Source organism: Notolepis coatsorum, assembly GCF_963971535.1.
Source record: "Notolepis coatsorum genome assembly, chromosome: 7".
Lineage (NCBI taxonomy): Eukaryota > Metazoa > Chordata > Actinopteri > Aulopiformes > Paralepididae > Notolepis > Notolepis coatsorum.
Genome location: NC_140171.1, coordinates 35,800,408 through 35,807,042, shown reverse-complemented (window position 1 = coordinate 35,807,042; position 6,635 = coordinate 35,800,408).

Here is a 6,635-nt window from a genome sequence, read left to right as displayed (position 1 = left end):
CCGCAAATGACATCTGGTCATAAATCAATATTTCCAGACTGTTCTATAAAAGTAGCGATTTTTTTTTCAAACGTATTCAAGTATAAACATCATAACCATGTCACAACAGCATTTAGAATGTATATTATCATCGATATGTTAGTTTAGGAATAGGTTAAAGTGTTATTAGATAGACATATCTTCGAAATGTCTATATTCCGCGAGAGGCGACCATTTTGTAAAACCTTGAATCAGGGGAATTGTAGTTTTTTGCAGCCATTTTGTAGCGGACATCCAGAGCTCTGGATCTGCATTGGAATTTTTCAAAACTACACTTCCTGTGAGGTTCTATGGGGTTCATAGTTCTGTATGAATTATTTCAATAACTCGTATTATTCGGGATAATTCTACCACAAAAGGTAACGTTTTTGACAAATATTGAAACGCAGTTCGTTTCTCTTCCCTATTGTTAGCATTCAGCAACAATTGGATCTGAAATTAGTTTCAAAACGGTTGCACTGTGGTGAAAATAAAAAAGTACAGTAGATTACAGTAGATTTCATTATCTGTTCTTATGCACGCCTGGTGATACTAAATCCAAATTGAACTTGGGCATTTGAAAGATAATATATGTATATATATTAGGGCTGTCAGTTTATCGCGTTAATTAGATTAATTAATTACACAGTAAATTATCGCGTTATGAAAATTAACTCAAAATTAATTACAATTTTTTTTTTTATCATTTATTCCATAATGCTGTAGAATACACATTTACAGACTTTTTTTTAATATGGCCATTTGCATGTTCTTGGTATCTGATTCTAGGGACATCTATGAATCTCAGGGAATGTATTCCCAGTGTCAGAAATACTGTGGGCTAGATCCACAAAGAATGGATTGCACGGTGCAAGTTGCACCCTTACTTACAATTCATTATGAATTGAAAATGGGGGACCCTGATGTAAACAAGACGAAAGTCTTTCTCTGGTCTGCATGCCCTTAACAATTGTGTGTATTGAGCCGTACTGTATTGTACCCATTCTGCAATCTGTTAATAACATTTCCATTCAATCAATCAATCTGCGCGGTGATTGATTGAATGAAAATTTTATTTTGAGTCAATTGTAATGAACCAAATGAGAATATCAATACATTTTTTTTTATCTTTGACTGTGAATAACACCATGCTCAAATTGACCAGACCTGAAAAATCTAAGCAAATTAATAGATGGAAGATGATTAAACGGAAGGTTTTGTAGATACAGTACTGAATTCTGCCATCTGGACACATGCAATTTGAAATATGATTATAGAATATAGAATATCAGGCATAAAATGGTTATGCGATTAAAATGCGATTAATTAGATTAATTAATTACAAATCCTGTAATTAATTAGATACATTTTTTTAATCGCCTGACAGCACTAATATATATAAATGTGTGAATTGGCTATAATAAGGTAATTTATAAGCCTGCTATTCTATAATAATATTTCAAATTGCACTGGTCCCTATGGGAGAATTCAGTACTGTATCTACAGAACCTTCTGTTTAATCATCTTCCCTTTATTCATTTCCTTAGATTTTGTACACATGATCTCAAGAAGGTACTGAACAAGATCAGTGGCTGTTTTTAATGTTTGGTCATTATTAGCATGGTGTTATTCACTGTCAAAGATGCAAAGAAAAATCATAATTCATATTCTGTTTCATCACAATTTAAGCAAGCCTAGTAATAGACACAATATTTCTGACACTGGGAATACATTCACTGAGGTCCATAGATAATATAGATGTCCCTAGATACCAAGAATATGCAAATGGGACTTGTAGAAGTGGAGCAATATTCCATTTACTTAGGTATTAGTGTTGTCAAAAAATATCAAAAAATCGATACATATCGATTCTGAATATATAAAATGGTTTCGATACTCATTTCCCGAAATATCGATATTTAATTATTCATAAAATATATATATATATATTTATTTTTTTAAGGAAGTTGCATTGTTCATTTCAATACCTGTAATAGTACAGTAGTCCACACACACACACACATGTGCATTCAGTTATGTTGGAATATGACTGTAATAACAGTTCAGTTTGTCAGGTACATGCAACACAGATTACAGTGTTTACATCTGTCTGCTTGAGAAAATACCATGTTCTGCAATAAAAATTATTGAAGTGAGATGAACAGTTATTTTTAAATGTATGATCTAAAGATAAACAAAGGGTTTTAAAAGTGTTATATTTATCTTCTCTTATAGTACCAGAGAGAAGCTGAGGAGAATCAACCAGCAACAAAAGCAAAATGTGTTAAAAATATATATATATATATTTTTTTTTTTGTATCGATAATATCGATACTTTTCAAGGTATCGTATCGAAGTCGAAATTCCAGTATTGTGACAACACTATTAGGTATGTATTTTAGGCAGATTTTCAGAAAATAGGCTCCGGGTGGAAGAGGTTAAGTAAACAATGTACTGTTGGACTGTAACAATTCCATGTACGAATAATTTTTTTTAAATAAACAAATGTATTTAACAAAATAAGAAAGTTCTTCTTTTGATCAATTGTCACAAGGGGGACTGCTAAAACGTTTTTAATGGGTCATGTGGGCATGTTTATCAGCTGGACCAATTAATTGTTATTGTCTGTTCATACCTGTGCACATCATGATAATAACTTTGTGCAAGGTATTCTGGGTATGCACTCCCCATGGAGGCATCTAGTGTCATATGTTCTGCACAAGATGAATAAAGCCTGTTCCTGTTCCAGCTTTAGCTGATGCCTCATTGTGTGAGTTGTTCTTTCCATCACATGGTGTTTAATATCTGGCTATCATGCCAGGACTGCTTTACATCCTATTCTGTCAACAGCTTACCCAGAGATGGTTATCCAGCCATTTATAAAAGTTGCAACGTACCGCATGCGTCCGGTGACATGCCAGCACTATGATGAGATGCGGGGAAGTCGAGTAACGTTAGCCATTGGTTTCGACTAATATTTGATGGAGATGAGAAGAATTATGATCTGTGGGAGACAAATTTTTTTGTCCATCTTCAGTTGCAAGGGCTGAAGAAACACCAGTTTGAATGCCAGTGAGTGAAGAAGAGAGGGCAGATGAAAGGAGAAAATGCTGATGCATATTCTGAGCTAATGATTCAGAGCTGGATGATAAAAGTCTCACTGATCATGAGAAGCAGTGGGCAACGGGCGGAAAGCACTGAAGATGTTGAGACTATTATGCAGGTAAAGGGAAGCTGCGTATAATTAGCCTGTATACAGAACTGACCAACAGTTACGCAGTGAGTCTCACTGAATATATTATACGCATAGAGACAGCCATTACGATGGTGAGACATTGGGTACAGGCTGTTGGTAGCAATCATTTTCAAGCGACTACCAGAAACTTTCAAACCATTCGCTATTCATGTCATGCAATGTGAGTGACGATGTCTTTTTTGGCTGAATTCAAAATGAAACCACAGAGCTACGAGGACACTGGAAAGAAAGCGCAGTGTCAAAGTTAGACAACAACGTTGTGAGTGCAGCAGAGCACAGAATCAACTCTGGCACAAAGAGAGCCGATAGTGCTGATATATTGCTTCAGATGTCGTGTCTGGGTGGTGTAGAGGCAGGCGGGGCTATTAGTCCTGGTTGTTGTATTAGCGACTCCTTCTGGTCAGATGGGATGCCTGTTCAGCGGGGGGGGGGGGGGGGGGTAACCGTTTTCTACTAAGGAATCCACCTTGCCTATATTACTACCTACTGTACCTACTATGCCAATATACCAGTATGTCTATATATCTATGCTCTCAAGACTGTAGCACTCCAGTTCGAATCGTACTTGCCCTACCTCCTGACTTCTTGTACAGAACATGTAAGTCACTTTGGATAAAAGTGTCAGCTAAACGACAAAATGTAAATAGCGTTAACCTCTGCATACGTGTAGCCAAGTTCAAGAAGTTCGATGACAGGTTCCAGGCCGAGACGCACTGCGTACAGTTGGCTGATGGCACTTGGAGTATCGGAATGGCGGAGCGCCGAGGAGACATGGCGGTTTGCTTAATCGACAACAGACAACAATGGCATGCGATCCCAGGGAACTGTAATTATGATGATGTTAAACAATTTCTATTGTTGATCAAGGGTAAAGTAGACAAGCCCACCCTACAATGTGAAGTGTGCACAGGGTCAATTTATCCCAACTAGAAACGGGGAGCCTGATGTGAAAGCCAAAGAAGCTTGTCGGTGCACACAGACCTAGCAGGACCAGAGTCCAGAGACGGGTATAGGTTTGTGTTATCATTATCTTTATTCCAGTGCAGTGTTTATTTCTATTAGTTTATTGTATATTTCTGCATCTAATTCATTCTAAAGTCTTAGAATTGCATGAATTGGGTATGACTAACGCTGAGACTGGATCCAAAGAACCCAACTTCATTCATGTGTAATGATATGAGTTCAGTAGCTTTTTCAATGTGAGTGATGCCATTTAAAAAAATATATATAATAATTAACAGTTATTAATTAACATACCTCACTGTATGAAATGACCCATTATGCCCTCTAGATTAATCCCAGTACCATGACATGTTACACTGTCTCATTAACTAGAGACCTGGGCCCATGCCGATAGTATGTGCGGACAGAAAAATATACTGGTGCACGGGCTACAATACTCGAAAAAAGTTTTGCAGAAGGCCGTTGTGCTCATGTATACTGGGTGAGTAACACTAAATGCAAGCAGATATTTCAAGCTATTCATTATGTAATAGGGCTGCCCCCTCATAGTCAATTTATCAGTTGGTTTGGTTTTAGTCAAGCAAGACTTTGTAAATTGATTAGTGGGTTTTTCAGATTTTTACTGATATTTCCTGAACGTCTCTGTTGAGCTCTAGATTTAAAGAGGTCCTGCATGATGGAAACATCTGGTGAGCACTAGATTTAAAGAGGTCCTTCAGAACATCTCTGGTGAGCGCTAGATTTAAAGGGGTCCTTCTGAATCATATGAACACATCTGGTTAGCGCTAGATATAAAGAGGTCCTTCTGAATGTTAAGATCTCTGGAGAGCACTAGATTTAAAGAGGTCCTGCATGATAGGAACATCTCTGGAGAGCACTAGATTTAAAGAGGTCCTGCATGATAGGAACATCTCTGGAGAGCACTAGATTTAAAGAGGTCCTGCATGATAGGAACATCTCTGGAGAGCACTAGATTTAAAGAGGTCCTGCATGATAGGAACATCTCTGGAGAGCACTAGATTTAAAGAGGTCCTGCATGATAGGAACATCTCTGGAGAGCACTAGATTTAAAGAGGTCCTGCATGATAGGAACATCTCTGGAGAGCACTAGATTTAAAGAGGTCATGCATGATAGGAACTAGTGGTGGGACTCGATAAAAAATGTTAATCGAATTAATTCGAGACTTTATAGTTAATTAATCACATTTTAATCATATCAACATTTGATGCGAAAAGCATTTTTTTTTTTATTCAAATACATTTTGGTATACGAGTGAATCAATGAATATACATTATACATATGTTTAACCAGAAAAATCCTGTTTTGGCTACTACACAGACCAACAGATCAATGCAATGTTTTAACAAAGTGCAGCAATTTTAGGAATAATATATATAGCGCAAAGGACCTTTTGTAAAGTCAAGCACTTTCGAGGTAAAAGTAAAACGCAGTACTTTCAAGTACATTCCAGAACAGTTGACCATTAATAAAAAAAAAAACTCTTGATTGATCTCAATTTCTCTTATTTTAATTCTTTTTATGAACAAACCAGACTAAGAAAAAAAAGATAAATCATGCGATTAATTAAATGCATACTTTTTTTTTTACTTTTAATTCTTTCTGTAGTTAATTAATCGAAATTAATGCGATAAAGTCCCAGCCCTAATAGGAACATCTCTGGAGAGCACTAGATTTAAAGAGGTCCTCAAGATTTGTTGATGAAATCAAATATTCTATTAGTCGACAAATTCTATGACTTTTAGTGGACTACAAAAGTCTTTAGTAGAGGACAGCCCTATTATGTGTTGTGTATTTCGGTTTTTCGGACTGTTTGCATTGTTAAATCAGTGCCTGCTAGTCAGCCTGAATAAACACCTGACATGTTTTGTCCATATCGTGCTTATGTGGTATAACAGTATTAGAAATAGGCCTAATACTGAAGCTGATCTACGAGTAATAGTGGGTCTAGTTTGATTTGGCTTGCTTTGTATACTGTCAACCAAATAAACAAGACTTATAAAAACAAAATACTTTATTCAATTTTATCATTACGATTATTATACATTTTTGCATTAAAACAAGCTTCCTTTTGGTACGGTCAGTTAGTCTTGTGTGTGTAGAGAAGGGTCTTGATTGAATATGTTGAATGCCTCTATACCCCATGCTAAGATATGACACTGGGTTGTTTAAGAACTGCACAAGTTTGTTGTGAACAGTGTGACAAGGTTACATCACTGTAAAACCTCCAAGAAACTAAGTCTCAAATAAAACTCATGTGCTCAAGGTAATGTGACATTTTTCAGCAAATACATGCTGGTTTCCAAAAGATGCCAGGTTGGCGGTTCCTCTGCTCGTTACAGATAAAACCACTTGCGTGAACGTTCCACATTTCTGTGA